The 17969-nt window shown below is 46.5% G+C and overlaps 1 protein-coding gene across 1 annotated transcript in view; it reads right to left on the reverse strand.

Moving 5' to 3' along the window:
• LOC126545837 (growth hormone secretagogue receptor type 1-like) overlaps nucleotides 1–17969 on the reverse strand; it is a 206166-nt gene that overhangs the window by 187652 nt on the left and 545 nt on the right. The window lies entirely within an intron of this gene.

The raw sequence follows: 17969 nt of genomic DNA on the forward strand, positions 1-17969 counted from the left end.
TGGACAGGATCTAGCATTCTTAGAGTACTAGGTCCAGCAGAATTATAGACTATGGCCCCATAGTCAAGGCGTGTTAATATTAGGCTTTTGTACAACTTTATTAGGCATCTCCTGTCGCTTCCCCAAGCTGTGCGTGACAACAGCTTCAGAAGATTCATAGTCTTGAGGCACTTTGCCTTAAGATACTTCAGGTGTGGCACAAAGGTTAGCTTACTGTCTAGAAGGATCCCTAAGAATTTGTGTTCACAGCTCACAGATAACCGTTCTCCATTGAGATTGATTACTGGTTCCGCCTGTATACCTCTTTTATTAGAGAACAGGACGCACGTACTTTTTCTCGGATTTAGCCTAAAACCATTTTCGTCCGCCCACTTAGACAATTTATTTATGCAAAGCTGTACATGTCGCTCACAGATACTTAGATTACATGATTTAAAACCTATCTGGATGTCATCTACATATACAGAATAAAACATACTACGTGGTATGGCAGTCTGGATCGAGTTCATTTTGACTATAAAAAGAGTGCAGCTGAGCACACCTCCTTGTGGAACACCAGCTTCCTGCGTAAATGGACGGGACAGAACGTTACCAATTCTTACACGGAACGTGCGATTGGAGAGGTAACTCTGAATGGTGTATAGCAAGTTGCCTCGAACTCCCATTTCAGACAGATCGCGGAGGATTCCAAAGCGCCAGGTTGTGTCGTATGCCTTCTCCATATCTAAAAATACAGACAGGAAAAACTGCTTGTGGACAAAGGCATCGCAGATATTTGTCTCGATGCGGACAAGGTGATCTGTTGTGGATCTACCATCTCTAAAACCGCACTGTAAGGGATCGAGTATCTTGCTGCTTTCAAGAAAATGGATGAGGCGACGGTTAATCATTTTCTCAAATAATTTGCATATACAACTTGTCAGAGCTATGGGCCTATAATTGTTGGGTGAGGAAGGGTCCTTGCCCTCTTTGAGAATAGGGATTACGATTGCTTCTTTCCAAACAGAAGGAATGTAGCCTGCAGAGAACATGGAATTAAAGAGTGACAGTAGTATTTTTTGTGTTTCGGGGTGTAAGTGTCTGATCATCTCATACATTATCCTGTCACTTCCTGGTGCGGACTTGTTGCAAGAGTTCAGTGAGGCCTGGAACTCAGCCATTCCAAATGGACGGTTGTATGCTTCGTTGGATGTGCTTTTCCGATCCAAATTCATCTGCTCTGCTAGTCGCTGGTATTTTAGGAATGTATCTGTGTAATGTGATGTACTGGAAATGTGCTCAAAATGTGCTCCTAGACAATCTGCCTGATCCTCCAGGGTGTCTCCTTGTGTATTTAATAAAGGTAAGGGACGAGTTTCGCGGCCTTTTATTTTGTTAACCCTGTTCCAGGCTTTTCGTTCGTCTGTATATGAATTGATGCTGCTTATGTAGTTTTTCCAACTTTCGCGTTTAGCGCGGCGGCGCGTTCTTCTCCCTTGCGACTTGATCGCCTTGAAATTAATGAGGTTCTCTGCGGTTGGTGAGTTACGGAGGAGATTCCAAGCCTTGTTTTGCTTTTTCCTGGCTTCTCTACACTCCTCATTCCACCATGGAATACGTCGTCTTGAGGGCGACCCTTTTGTTTGGGGGATACATACTGATGCAGCATCAATAATGAACGCTGTTATGTATGCTACTGCGTCGTCTAGGCTAAGTTCAGAGATATCATTCCAGGGCAGCTGCGTTAGTTCGCGAAACTTCGTCCAGTCGGCTGAATCAACTTTCCACCGAGGAACATGTGCAGGATACTCACTTTGTTTTTTAAGGTTTAGGACGATGGGGAAGTGATCACTGCCATAAGGGTTATTAATGACATCCCACTGGAGATATGGCACAATTGTACTAGACGCTATGCTTAGGTCTATCGAAGAAAATGTTTTATGTGTAGAGCTGTAAAACGTTGGCTTTTTCTTATTAAGCAAGCAGGAACTCGAAGTGAATAGGATGTTTTCTATAAGCCGTCCTCTCGCATCACAGCGTGAGTCACCCCACAGTGTGCTATGCGCATTTAGATCACCGACGACTATGTAAGGGTGACGCAGCTCATCAATAAAGCTTTGAAATGTTGTGCTAGAGAGTTGATAATTTGGGGGGATGTATACGGACGTGATAGTAACTAGTTTATTGAATAGTACTGCTTGGATAGCAACTGCCTCAAGGGGAGTTCGGAGTTGCAGTTGCCGACAAGCAACGCCTCTGTCTACTATTATTGCTACGCCGCCGGACGATGCAACAGCATCATCTCGGTCCTTCCTGAAAATAGCATATTGCCTAAGAAAGTTTGTTTGCGTATATTTAAGGTGTGTCTCCTGAACACACAGCACCTTTGGATTGTATTTGTGTAAGAGTTCTTTGATATCATCGAGGTTGTGGATCAGACCTCTCACGTTCCAGTGTAATATTTGTGTATCCATATTGTTTGTGTTTATGTGCTGTGTGTCAAGAGGTATGAATTAGGTTGGCTCAAGGGTCCTTTCCAGGCCCCTTGATGCGGGGTATTTCTTTTTTCTTGGCGCGCTCCAGGGAGCAACGCCGTCCCTTCGGCGTCTGAGACGCCGGAGAAGTTTTTGTTACATCCATCGCCTCGTCAGAGGCGCTGGATGACGCCCGCTCAGCGGGCACGCGCGGGGGTTTTTCGGGCCTGTCTGCACGAGCAGTGGCCCTGGGACCAGCAGGCTCGGAGGTCTGCTGGCCGTTCGTGGTAGGGGGCGGAAGAGCCGTGGCTGCTCCCGCCAGGGGGGCTGATGGCGTAACCGCCGTCACACTCCGTGTGACTTGCGCGGCCGCCTGAAAATGTAGCGCTGCCCCCCGGCGCGCCACATCGGTGTAGGAAGGACTGGACTGATTTTGGAGTGAAAAACGCTTACGTTCCTCTGGAAAAGATAGGTTTTGTTTGACTTTCAGTTCAATTATTTGTTTCTCCTTTTTCCACGAGGGGCACGATCGCGAGTAGGCGGGGTGATCTCCTTCACAGTTGGCACAGTGGTTTGGTGAAGTACAGATGTCAGAAGCGTGTTCAGAAGAACTACACTTAGCACAAGTAGCACGTCCTCTGCAGGTTTGCGACCCATGCCCAAAACGCTGACACTTAAAGCATCGACGCGGATTTGGGATGTACGGTCTAACACGAAGCTTGCAGTAGCCGGTTTCTATTGATTCAGGGAGAATGCTGGTTCCAAATGTTATGATTATATGCCTAGTTGGTATTTCTTTGTCATCTCGTCTTATTTTAATCCTTTGCACTTTGACAACGTTCTGTTCTTGCCATCCTTCTAGTAGTTCGCTTTCACTCAGTTCGAGAAGGTCATCTTCTGAGACGACCCCGCGCACTGTGTTCATGGATCTGTGTGGGCCCACTGAGACTGGAATTTCTCCAAATGCAACAAGTTTCGAGAGTTTGTCATATTGCGCTTTGTCGCGAAGTTCGAGAAGAAGATCACCACTTCCCATCTTAGTTACTTTATAGCCTGGGCCAATTGCTTCAGTGAGAGATTCCGCTACGACAAATGGTAAGATCATTCTGACTGTTTTCTTATCGTGCTGACTATGTACAACGTGGTACTTTGGAAAGGATTGTTTTGGCTGCATGAAGAAAGTGAATGTTTCATCGGTGCGCCCCCTCTTCAGGGAGCGATCAGGTAGCGGAGGAAAGTTATTTGCCATATAGAGCAGGAAAGTTCGGCGGCGATGGTGGCCACCCACCACCGAGCCCAACGAGGGGACGCTACAAGGTTGGAAGAATACCTGCAGACGCCAGCCATACATCGCCGCTATAACCTAATATATATATACCCAAGGCAGGATATATAACACACGGTTAACCCTTGCCGCCAGGAAATACGGAAGTAATAAGAAGTGAAGAGAAGACAGAAAAGATGGAAAAGTGGGAGAGAAAGACGAAGATTGGAGTAGAGGACAGGAAAAGGCGACTGCCGATTTCCTCCAGGTGGGTCAGTCTGAAGGTGCCGTCTATGTGAAGCCGAGGCCGAAGAGGTGTGTTGCCTCCGCCGGGGGGCCTTAAAGGTCCAAACACCCAGCATCGGCTCAACCCCCAGGATCCCCTTTTCCCCAGACACGGCTAAGCCGCGCACGGCTACACGCGCGAGGGTCCAACCCTCGTGTGCTCGGGTACGTGGTGTCGCAACGCACCAAACGCCTGCTTGCGCAGACGCCCCTGCGGGGGAAGGTATCTTCGAGCTCCCGGGGCTCGAGACACTGGTTGCTCATCCATCGGGTAGCTCTGTAAGTACTGCCACCGATACGGGCGAGTCTTCCTGAAACGTGGCAATCTTTAGGCCTTGAGGTAGCACTGCCGCTTCAGTGGAACAGTTTAGCGCCCACAGCCCCGCGAATCCATTGGTCACTGAGACCACGCAGTGCGGAACTAACATGTTTTTCTTGAAGCAGTTCCGATGTACAGGTTCTACTGCAGCATCGTACGAGATAGGAGTCGGAGATGAACAGGCGACGGTAACACGAATCGCGGATAAGACGGGCACAACTGTATCATCAGACACGCACAACACACTCTCCGGGGAAGCTGCACCTTCAAAGAGCACAGGCGAAACACTGGTGTCGACACCGAGTTCTCCCGTCCGGCAGTCAACATTCGCACCACACACTTGCAAAAACTCAATCCCCAGAATCACGTCATGCGAAAAGCGAGGAAGAACAGTGAACTCTGCATTAAAAACTTTCCCACCCAAAGACACATCCACGTTACACACACCAACCGGGTATAATGATTCACCACTGACTCCACGAAAACTTGTGCACTGGTCCCAAAGAAACATAACCTTGCGTCCCAGAAGGCATTTAAACTCTACACTCATGACCGAGACAGTTGCTCCCGTGTCGACTACAGCCATTGTAGAGACCCCATCAATCAGTACATGAACATTATTCTTCAGCATGAAAATAGTTGGAGGCAGTTGAGTCGGCAGCGCACATTTTCCAGCGACCTCACCTCCATCGGCCGCGCTGGCTAGTTTCCCGGCGGGGGTGACACGAAACGGCGCCGAGGCAACGGTGACGTGAATCGCGGCCGAGGGATGGTGATTGGGAGCCTCGGAAGGCTGGTGGTGGCGTCAGAGTACGGTCGGAGGCAGGGGAGCGGTAGCGGTTCCGGGTTCTTTCTTCTCCAAAGTAGGTCTTCTGGGCGGTGCATCGGTCCTCTCAGACGTGGCTTCCTGAAGTGGAGTCTCCTGGCCATTGAGTGCACAGTGTACGACCGATAGACAGCATAGTCGGCGCTGACGGTCCGTAGTTCGATGGTCGGCGTCGGCTACAGTACCTAGCTATATGGCCAGGCATCCCACAGAAGTAACACACTGCCGAAGGGCGAACTTCAGAATGCGGATTGAAGTATTCTGCCGAAGACATCGGTTGAGGCTAACGAGGCTCTTCCCCTTGAAAGCCGTAGGTAGCGCCAAGTCTTCGTGTACGAAAGTTGCGTGGGCATAGATCAAAACGTTGAGGGGGCGAATCATTGCGTGGCGGTTCGATCGTACCGTAATGCGGTTCGACTCTGGAGCCGTTAAGATCCGCGACGTTCACCGACTGGTTCCAAGTAGCCGAAGAGGGTTCCCAAAGAGTGTCTCGGAAAACGGAGGAGCTGCAACGTGGCGCCGCATAACATGCCTGTTCGTCACGTCGCTGGAGCTCCTCGCGGACTATCTGGCGGATGACGGACGGAAGGTCTGGTTGCGGAGGACTCACGTCAACACTTCCTACGGTCGTTACATTGGCCAGCCGTCCAAACTTTGGTGTAATTCGGCGAGTCTTCAGCGCCTCGAAAGTACGGCAGTGCCGTATCAGTTGTGATACAGTTTTCAAGTTTTCTTTACCAATGAGGAAGTTGTATTCCTTCCGCTATTCCACTTTATGTTCCTGTGTCACTTGAGAGTTGACGGTTCGGAACAGCTTCAAAATTTCTTCAATATGGGTAGTGCAAGTTTCGCCGGGTACCTGAGCTCTCTGGGCTAATCTCTTCTTGATCTCCTCAACGAAGCGTGTCCATGTAGTTAGCATGTACGCGTGGTTGTCATACCACACCATCGCCATGCCGGCCAAGAAGAAAACAACGTTCCTAAGCTGACTGGCAGCGTTCCAGTTATTGTATTGGCTTACCCTTTCGTAATGGGTTAGCCACTCATCCAATCTTCCTCTGCCTTCGCCGAGAACGTGCGTGCCTCTCGGTAGTGCTGGATAGGGACTCGGCTCGCCAAGGCACTCCTGGTGAGGGTATTTTGCTTTGTGGCCTTGATTGAGCACGACGGCGAAAGTCCGGCGAGGCGACGGCTTCGGCGTAGTTCTTGTGCTGATTGCTCCGTTGTAGGTCGTGGGTGTTACCCCGCACCTCCACCAAATGTTACACAAGTGGTGGTAATTGCAGAACCAGATGAATCTGGTTGATAGGCGCGTTTCGAGGGGTCCCCACGCAGCTTGGCTCACGTTGTTCTCTTCTTTTTTCCAGCTGGTTGTCTGCGCGGCAGCCGTGGATCATAACAGAGCTAGTCTACATAGAACAAATCGTCAGGATGACAGCAGTTTTGAGATATTAATTCCGGAACTTTGCGGACAAATGCTTTGGCATTCAGTTGCAATTGTGCTTCAATGCATAGAACGACGTTTCGTTGGGAAAGTAAGTGGAACGACAGTGCATTTTTACGCAAGTTTGACGGTGCATATCTCATAAATGGTGTCACCCACACAATTATTTTGAAGTGGATATGCCTTGGAGCCTGATCCGCTAGAATTTGCAAATTGCAATATGCTCGATAAGGCGATTAGTTAAAAACTTAAATAGAGAATTTTTGTTAATTATTCGATTACGCATTTCAATTCTTTGTGCCAGTAATGTCCACCTTTTCGAGTACACTACCTCATCGATTAGAATAGTGCAATCTGCCACAGACAGCTCTTTTTCTTTGACATTTTAAAATGTACGCTGAAACGCCCTGTATATCATACCGCAGTAAAATATACCGTCATCCCTTGAATTGCTGTCATCAATTGCAAACTACTGTTAACTGCTGTCATACTTTGCAAATGAGGTTTGCGTTTTCACTGCCCTAGTATGAAATACAATAAAGTTTGTTCACATTTTCCTTTGATATCATCACATATGTCTCATTTGCATAATTATAGATATAATATATAATATAATATATATATATATATATATATATATATTCATATCATCAGAATCACTTCTACTTATTGAATTAAAGAAATGATAAAGTTATGGAATTGAGAGTGGATGAAAAACACCGTCAATATTTATTTATCTTTTGTGATGGTGACCTTGAAATTTACCTCCTCCAGTGCACAACTTCTGCAAGCTTGGAGTGACGCCTGTCGCCGGCAAAAGATGCCGAGAGCGAGTGGGGCTATACTAATCCAGGTACAACCAAATTAGGAAGGCCCACAAAGCTTCAAGAAGACCCTCCCTCACCGGATCTGGAATTGGCCTCCCTGGTGCAGTATTCGGCAACCCCCTCCCAAATGGCTAACTCAATTACCCAATGGCCCTCAGTCCCCAGCAGTTGCGGAGCACCTGACCAAGGCGGCGGTCAGACCTCTAACACAGCAGAGGGTGCTAAGAATCTCTGGATCCGGACAGGCCGCCAATGGAAACTGACCCTTGCAACGTTCAACACTCGAACCCTCTCGAGTGAGGCTAGCTTAGCAGGACTCTTTGAGGAATAATCAGACATTGTTTGGGATATCATCGGTCTTAGTGAGGTTAGAAGAACTGGTGAGGCTTATGCATTGCTGAATAACGGACATGTACTCTCCTATAGAGGTCTCCTAGATAAGAAGCCATGCGGGGTAGGATTGATAATCCATAAGCACATAGCGGGTAACATTGACGAATTGTACAGCATGAATGAGAGGGTAGCTGTAGTCGTAATCGTAGTCGTAAATGTAGTCGTAAGTTAATAAGAGGTATACATTAAAGCTAGTACAAGCCTACGCTCCAACATCCAGTCACGACGATGAGGAAGTAGATCAGTTTTATGAAGATGTTGAATTAGCGATGAGAAAAGTGCGAACTCAATATGCAGTAGAAATGGGCGACTTTAATGCAAAAGTGGGGGAAAAGCAGGCTGGTGGACAAGCAATCGGCAACTACGGCGTCGATTCTGGGAACGCTAGAGGAGAGATGCTGGTAGAATTCGCAGAAAGGAATAAGCTTCGAATAATGAACACCTTCTTCAGGAAACCTAGCAAGAGAAAGTGCACCTGGAATAGCACTAATGGTGAAAAAAGAAATGAGATTGCCTTCATACTTTCCGCTGATCGCAGCATAATGCGGGATGTAGAAGTGATGGGTAGGGTAAAGTGCAGTGATCATAGGTTAATGAGAGCTAAGACTCACCTCAATTTGAGGAGAGAAAGAGCTAAATTGGTCAAGAAGAAACAGGTCAACCTAAAGGCAGGAAGGGTAAAACCAGAGAAATTCAGGCTGGTACTTGCAAACAAATATGCAGCCTTAGAACAGAAAGATAATGATGACATAGAGCTAATGAATGAAACCGTAATTAGGTTGGCTTCAGAGGCAGCAATTGAAGTGGGAGGCAAGGCACCAAGGCAACCAGTAGCCAAGCCCTCCCTAGAAAACTGGGACCCAATGAAGAAACGACAAAAAATGGAAGTGTCCAACTCAAGAGATAGGACAGAATTCACGGAACTGTCAAAACTGATCAACAACGCGAAAATAAGGGATATTCGAAACTATAACGAGAGAAAGAGTGGGGAAGCCGTAAAAAATGGACGCAGCCTCAAAACGGTGAGAAAGAAACTTGGCATAGGACAAACCGAGATGTTTGTACTGAAAGATAAGCAGGATAATATCATCAGCCATCCCGAAGATATAGTAAAAGCAGCGGAAGAATTCTATACTGACCTGTACAATACCCAGAGGAGTCAGGATACCTCAGTTAGAAACAGTAATGAACAGGATATAGGAACTCCTCGTATAACTAGCGATGAGGTCAGAAGGGCCTTGTAAGACACGAAACGAGGAAGAGCGGCAGGAGAAGATCGAATAACAGTCGATTTAATCAAAAATGAAGGAGACAACGTTATAATGTTTGAAAAACTGGCGGCTCTTTATACGAAGTGTCTATCGACTGCTAGGGTCCCAGAAAACTGGAAGAATGCAAACATTATACTAATCCACAAAAAGGGAGTCGTTAAAGAAATGAAAAACTATAGGCCCATTAGTTTACTCCCAGTATTATATAAAATATTTGTCAAAATAATCCCCAATAGAATAAGGGCAACACTGGACTTTAATCAACCAAGGGAACAGGCTGGCTTCAGGAAGGGATGCTCTACAATGGATCACATCCATGTCATCAATCAGGTCATCGAGAAATCCGCAGTACAATAAGACTCTCTATATGGCTGTCATAGATTACGAAAAGGCATTTGATTCAGCAGAGATACCACCAGTCATAGAGGCATTACGTAATCAAGGAGTACAGAACGCTTATGTAAATACCTTGGAAAATATCTACAGAGGTTCTACAGCTACGTTAATTCTACACAAGAAAAGCAGGAAGATAGCTATAAAGAAAGGGGTCAGACAGGGAGACACAATCTCTCCAATGCTATTCACTGCGTGCTTGGAAGAAGTATTCAAGCTATTAAACTGGGAAGGCTTATGAGTAAAGATCGACGGCGAATATCTCAGTGACCTTCGGTTTGCCGACTACATTGTTCTATTCAGCAACAATGCAGACGAATTACAACAAATGATTGAGGACCTTAACAGCGAGAATGTAAGAGTGTGGTTGAAGATTAATATGCAGACGACAAGGACAATGATAAATAGCCGGGCAAAGGAACAAGAGTTCAGCATCGCCAGTCGGCCTCTAGATTGTGTGATGCAGTACGTTTACCTAGGCCAATTAATCACAGGGAACCCTGATCATGAGATGGAAATTCACAGAAGAATAAAAATGTATTGGATCGCATACGGCAGACATTCCCAGCTCCTGACTGGAAGCTTACCAGCATCATTGAAAATGAAGGTGTGCAATCAGTGCATTTTACCAGTGCTGACATATGGGGCAGAGACTTGGAAACTGGCAAAGAAGCTTGAGAACGAGTTAAGGACCGCGCAAAGAGCGATGGAACGAAGATTCATAAGATAGCGTTAAGGGACATAAAGAGAACGGTTTGGATCAGAGAGCGAACGGGTATAGACGATATTATAATTGACACCAAGAGGAAAAAATTGAGTTGGGCAGGTCATGTAATGCGCCGGTTAGATAACCGTTGGACCGCTATGGTTACAGAATGGGTACCAAGAGAAGGAAAACGCAATTGAGGACGACAAAAGACTAGGTAAAGCGATGCAATTAGAAAATTCGCGGGCGCTAGTTGGAATCGGTTGGCGCAGGACAGGGGTAATTGGAGATCGCAGGGAGAGGCCTTCGTCCTGCAGTGGAGATAAAACAGGCTGCTGATGATGATATTGAAAAACACTTGCTGCAGGTGGGGAAACATCCCACGTCTTCGCATTACGCGTGCGATGCTCTACCAATTGAGCTACTGCAGCGCCGCTTTGCCATCCATTTTCCGTGATATGTGTTACTACTAGAACTAACCCTGGAAGTGTTAGCAAGTGCCACCACTCACAAACCTTGGCGGCGGATGTGGAACATCCTTTCTGCCGCAGGCGTCACGAGTAAGCGATCATTTTGGGTGAAGGCAACTGATCAATAAACCCACACGTGCTACCTGAAGTCATCAACGTTGCCGGATTCGAGACGCACGTCATGTAATGAACGAGAAGAAAGGGGGTAACCGAGGGGCCCGATTTTATTACTCATATCATAAGAAGCCAACAAACAAGGACACCAAGGACAACATCGGGGAAATCACTTGTACGTACTCATTGAATTAAAGAAAAGATAAATTGATGGAATTGAAAGTGGATGAAAAACACTTGCTGCAGGTGGGGAAAGAGCCCACGTCTTCGCATTACGCGAGCGATGTTCTACCGATTGAGCTACGGCGGCGCCATTTTGCCATCCATTTACCGTGGTATTTATGTGTCACTACTAGAACTTACCCTGGGAGTGTTAGCAAGCGCCACCACACACAAACTTTGGCGGCGGATGTGGAATATCCTTTCTGTCGCAGGCATCACGGGTACGTGATCTTTTTGAGTGAACGCAACTGGTCAATAAACCCACACGTGCTACCTCAAGGCATCAATGTTGCCAGATTCGAGACCCGCAATATATATATCACACATGATCCTGAGGCACTCTGCATATAAGAATGTGCGTGTATTATGCACCATGGGTCGTTGTTTCTTTACTAGTGCAAAAAGTGACCATGACGTCACATGTGTTGACCACAGCGCCATATTCCCGCAAGAAGTCCATGCCTAGTATGAGCTGTTTGCAACACTGGTAAAATAACGAAGGTAGCGACAAAAGCTATATTCCGGATCACGAGTCTAGCCGTACATTTGCCTGTAGGCGCCATCAGCTGACCTCCAGCATTTCGAATGGAAGGGCCCGTCCAATGCATTTTAACGCTCTTAAGTTTGCCTGCTAAGGGCTAGCTCATTATAGAAAAGCCGGCCCGAGTGTCAACTAAGGCCATTACTTCGTGCCCATCAACGACTAGAGGGAGGTCGGCAGTCACAATTTTATCGGCGTTCGGCTCTGATAGGTATACGATCTGCTGCGTTCTTTGCAATACTGAGGGATTTTCGGCAATTCGATTACGGGCAACCTTCTCCCCGGAGGTGACGGCTTTCAGTTTCCCAATCGTGGTCTGGCAGAGCTCCTCCCCACGTCAGCAAAACTGCGGCGGTTCGGTGATGAAAAACGCGTTGGAGACGGCGAACGCGACCGGATATTAGCTGAGCTCACTTGCCGTCCTGTAAAGCTGTTGTCAAAGGGACCACAGCTTTCATCAAGCTGACGGCGCGTAGCGGCTGGTGAATTTTCCTGGTAGCCAGCCTCACGATCAGTGCAGAAGCGGAAAATGTGGCCTGGTTCTCCGCAATTATAGCACAATGGTCGGCGATCGGCGATCGACGGTGCGCCATATATCGGTCTTGCGAACCTGTTGGGATCGCCGAAAAGGCTCTCGTTGGGCCCAGGATGTGACAGGTGGGCGGTACTTAAGGCAGAAAGTTGGGCTAGTTGGTGTTGATTCATTTGCTGAGACATAGTTACTAGCGTTAACAAGACTAACAGGGAAAAAGTTAGGACAGGACGGAGCGCAAGTGTCTAACGCTGTGTCCTGTCCCACCTTTTGTTTTTTCGTTACTCTTGTTAATGCTAGTAACTATGTTTCAGCTGGCGGTACTGTTGTGTCGCTATTGCAGACAATGGACGACGAACATCGTCCGCATAGGTACAAGCACTTGGCTCGAAGCACGGTTCGGGGCCTGGTTCGGGAGGTGCAAAGGCTTGCAGGAGTTCGTGGCGCACAACTTCAGCAACGGAGGTGACTGTGAACGCCTTTGGCGTCACTGGTTGCTTTGCAATTGCAAGCTCCTCGCGCACAATCTTCCTTATCATCAATTGGCGCAGGGAATTTTCGTCGGTGGCTGCCAGTACTGTGGCTCCTGCAGATGGTCCGGTCGTTGCTGCAGCGCCCATTTGATTGGTGTGGCCTCCCTAATAAATTCGTCCACTGTTGTGGGAGGGTTGCGTACATGGCCTGCAAAGAATTGTTCCTTCACGCCAGGCATGAGATGACTCAGCTTCTTTATCTCGGTCATGTTGGGATCTGTGCGGCGAAACAAAGGTGCCATGTCTTCGGGAAACATCGCGACACCCTCATTTTGGCATTTGGATGCGCAACTCAAGAAGCTGTTGAGCGTTATCCCGTCGATTCGTATTTCCGAAGCTCTCAAGTAACCGACGGCAAAACTCGTCTCAGGTTGTCAAGCTTCCCTCGCGGCTCACAAACCATGTTCTTGCGGTCCCTTCGAGGGCACAGTACACGTTCGAAAGCTTCCGAGTAGGACGCCAGTGAATGGAGTTGGAGACGCGTTCATACTGTTCCAGCCAGTCTTCAGCATCTTCATGCGCAACGGCGTGAAAGCTCGCGGGGATTCGACGGCTTTGAACCGTCACCTGCGTCGAGCTTGCCCACGCCATTTCTTGAGCATAGGTGGTCGCTGACAGGGCAGGTCCTTGCAGGATACCGAATTCTGGGCTCAGACGTTGCAGGCGGCGGCTTGCCTGGTGCACAGGCGTCTCGATGCGGGGATGTCTCAGTGGGCTGCATGTAGGGCTGCTCAAAGAAGTCCTGATCATCAGGCGATGAGTGCAGTACCCAGCGCCTCCTGCAGTGTCACACTTCACTGAGAATGGGAACTTTAAGTGCGAAAGGTTGTCCTGTCGCACTCTATCGGCACACCTGAGAAGGGAACGCAGCCTTCTTCTATTGAGCCTGCGCGCACTCTCGAGCAGATCGTCTTTGTCGTCACGGTCGTCGCTCGATGCATACAGGGGCGGGCAGTATATACTAACTCTAACCGAGAATTAAAGTAGGGGTAGCGCAAAGTGTGACATTGGCATACTTTGCAGCCTCTCACTTTTGGAAGCGGGCACTGCCGGCTGCGCACGGGCAAATCCAACAGAACAACTGAGGTCAAAGTTTTTTTATGAATATAGTTGCGACGTAAATAATGCTTTTCTTTATTACGTATCCCGTGTTTGGGCAGCGAGAATTCTACTTGTGAACTTGTTTGCACTGCTTCTGCTCAATAAAATACCAAAATAAAACAGACGTTTGGTATGTGGTTGGGATCACCTGTACACGAATTGCTAAAAGAGGGAATACATCTTCAATACTTATCTGCAGACCAGAGGGCAGCGCTTGGAATTGCACATGTACCGATCACCAGCAATACACCAAGGGATAAACCATGGATCGATCAGTTTTAGGCTCGGGCCCCATCACTGCTGGCGTCGCAGTCCACCTTGAAGCCATTGGTGGGACGGCGGCGTAGTACTCGCCTCAGCAAGCACATGAAAGATTTCACGTAGGTGACGCATGACACACGTGCATTAGATAGGACTGGCTGATGACTGCATGCTTTACAAAAGGACACCTGTTTGATATCTGAAACGTGACAATTAACGGTGGCGTGGGAGCAGCGACAGGGCCCGAGACCCTTCCTAGAATCATGGTTTATGCGTCGTGATCGCTCGGCGTGCAATTCTAACCGTGGCCCGGCCTGTCGAATATTTACGGCTGCTTCGTAAGTCGGATGTTTTCACTCTTATAGGCCATTCGTGTACTAATCATGCCACCCGCATAAGTGGCGAAACGTCTTTGTTTAGATCCTTCGTGAAGCAAATTCAGTGCAAAGAAATTTATGAGTTGCGCTAGATTTCTTTCCAGGGGCTTGTGCATGGTGCCTCGCTGAGACGCACCGTAGCTGACGATGCACGCCCGCGTTGCGGAGAAGCTGGCGCTGCTCGCGTCATTCCGAGTATGCAATCGTTGGATTATCGCCGCGGTGGCTTAGCGGCTATAGTTTTGTGCTGTTAAGCACGAGGGGAAATCCCGGCCGCAGCGGCCACGTATCGATGGGGGCAAAATGCAAAAACGTCCGTGGGGGCCCGCTATGCTGGTAATCAAAAATAATCCGGAGCCCCCACTGCCCCATAATCAAGTACTGTAAAAACTCTGTCCAGAGATCGCGGACATAGCATTGCCGTCTCTTATCACCTTCAGAAAACAAGAAAGGCACCCGAGAGTTCTGTATGGAATTTTATTGTGTAATCACAACTTATCCTAGATATGCTGGTGGAAACGCCTAGTCAAATGCTCATCACCATTATAATATCATTACAACACTGACTTGAATTTTAATTCGAAAGCCATATATGTCCCATTACGGGAAATTCCGCCGTCGGCATGAGCAAAAGATGGCACCAAAAATGGCCGAAGGCGCAAAGAGTAAGAACACATCAAATTCGTCAGGAAGGTTTCCGTAAAGCAAGTAAATTAATGCCTTCGAAAATAAAATTTGATAACGTTCGTTGGGAATCGGGTGCGAGGTGAGTGCACTTCCCCGACGGCTCCATATTTAAGGTGAGCTGCACGCCTCGCCGTCACGTGCTCTTCGGATTTCATCGGTGCTGTTTACTGCGATGCAGCTGTGAAGCTTCGTCACCACCCACGGAAGCACGCCTCAGAAGACGAAGCAAGGAAACACAAAGGAACACGGCATACTTACGACACACCTATATAACCATTAGGCATAAAATAAAATTTCCCGTCCTGCAGCAAAATGGTCCGAACGTTTCCAGCCTGTGGCCAACGCATACGCGAACACACGCATACACCGATTCAGCAGAAAGAACTTGAATGCATGTTGAAAACATCCATCGAAAACATTTCACCTAGGCGATTATAATTCCCACTCGTAAGCAATCTTAAGGGTCCCTGCTAAATGTTTCTTGCTATCAGCATGTGTCACTTCTAACGCCTGTCAATTTTATTTTTAGGCTGCTTCTGTTCGTGACGCGAGGTCGACTTGTTATGAACGAGTTCTTTATATTTTTCTTTATTTAAGAGGTCCGCCACTGACCCTCGCCCCTGCTTATTAGCCATCCTTGTTCGTTCTTTTCTTTTTCTGCATACGTTAAGCACATAAATTTCCTTCTTTTCTTTACAGCGAAGCTGTTAATGCGACTAGAAGAGTTCGAAAGGTTGTGTACCAGTTTTCGCGGTTTTCTGAAATAATTAAGTTTATATTTAGGGAACTTGTGCAAAATGTTAGATGTAATATGCCAAAACATTTTCAAGTTTGGGTGTGCCAAATGAAAGTTAAATTAAATTTGCTAAACCCTCGTTTTCATCCCGTATATAAAGGCTTTGTATAAACGCTTCAAGCGCTTCCATGGAAGGACCTAAAGCATAAAAATGTCATATCATGAGGAGATGGAGGCCCCTCTATTGGTGAAGTGTGTCAAAAGTTTCAAGTGAGTAGGTTAATTATCTACTGTGAAAATAGTTACTGAACAATCGCCTTCTACCAGCATCGCCTTCTACCCCTACCTCCAGGGTGCGAGGCACGGTGTTCATATTTCGTTGAACTAGGAAGCATAAATCTGTGAGCAGCGGTAGGTCTGTGTAGGTTATTTACAGCTTCTTCTAGAAAGTCGCTTATTCAAGCGATCCAGAGTGTCGTACTGCCGATATTTCCAATGCGTCCCAGATTCTTAAAGCAACTGCGCATAACAGCTTAAAATTCGGTGAAATTAGGGAGAACTTGAAGTGTAATTTTAGGCCAAACATTTGCGGTCCTGCTTTATTTAGAAGCGCTGCAAATAATTAATGAACGCTGAATTTTTTTCTATTTTCATACGTCACACGGTCTTTGTATATTGTTTTCCCACTGTCCTATGCGGCATAAACAAGGCACTTTGTTTGCAAGCAAGCATGTTTGCAAGCATGTTTGCATGTTGGCAAGCAAGCGTGTTTGCAAGCAAGCTTGTTTGCATGTGCAAGCAAAGTTCAAAGTGTAAGGGCCGTTGCAGTAAATCACAAATTCAAGCAATCCGGACCTTAATGAGGGTGTTTTATAAAGACACGAAACGTAGACTTTATCCGGCTGCGCTGGGAAAAAATGAAGGCAGACACATTTATCAGAAATGGGGGGGGGGGGGGGGGGGGGGGCGTTACCATAGCTCCTGTCCGTCGAAGTAAGATGTGTGTGAATGAATTACTGCCTTTTTAAAAAAAACTCTTAACAAGGGCTCGAAAACATTATATATGCGATCAGTTCTTTAGACGGAATAGTCATATACAGAAACCGTTTTTATGTGTTTTACATAATTACAGAAAAATGAAACGCTTATCGCAACTGCTCGAAAGAAACAGCTTGACTGGAGACTGGGTTGGAATTCTGCAAGGTATTTCTTCTTGCGCATCTTTCCAGTCCCTCATGTTGATTATACTTCGTTGTGTATAACCTCAATAATACCATTGTCACACTCACAAACTTCTGCTGTAGACAAAAACAGAATGTATTATTCTTTATGTACTCATTAAAATTGTTTGTAGCAAATGTGTAATTTTTACGTAGGCTGTACTGCCGGTACTGAGCGGACTCACGGACCAAGTCTCTTTTGTCCTTGCATCCTCATGAGATTTTATGTCATTTCAAGGAATAGACACAAATTAACATAATTTTCATGCCCCCAGTACCTCACCATGTATGAGTGATAATGATGTCTATGTCTGTTAATTATATAATATAACCGTCACTGGCGCATTTACAACCTTTTTCTCTTAATTAGACTACAGTGGTTATTCGCAATTTATATATATATATATATATATATATATATATATATATATATATATATATATATATATATATATAAAGCAACATTCATAAATTACAATATGTGCCATAAAGTAGTTCACTCTTAGAAGAAATTTCTGGATTTTTTAATTAGTTGAATTAGTTTCCATTTGACGTGCATGTCCGCCTCTCTGCATAAGCCAGCTCAAGGCCTAGAATTATATTATCTGCAACAGGCGATTTCGAAGAAATCCTACAAAACTAAAACATGATCACCCCGTACAGTACGTGGTGCAGTTAAACAAATATTGCAGGTAGGGCACTGCGCTGTCACTTTACACTGTCATGTTTCCACTATATTCATAGGGAGGCCTCGGATAAAGAAAATATCAAAAGCTTCTATATCCAAAGATCAAACTTGTAGGCAAGTTTGAGCTTCAGTTGCAGCAAATATAGGCAATAAAAACGTTTCTGTATATCTATCGGGGCGCGAGTTAATGCAAAGAAAGAAACATATCATGTAAAAGTTGAAGATGTATTTTTCCCTTACCAGCATTAGATTAGAGGCGAGAAAATGCGGACACCAATGTAATGAGGGCGCATGCTTCTTGCTGAG

Source organism: Dermacentor andersoni, chromosome 1, assembly GCF_023375885.2.
Source record: "Dermacentor andersoni chromosome 1, qqDerAnde1_hic_scaffold, whole genome shotgun sequence".
In the NCBI taxonomy this organism is placed as follows: domain Eukaryota; kingdom Metazoa; phylum Arthropoda; class Arachnida; order Ixodida; family Ixodidae; genus Dermacentor; species Dermacentor andersoni.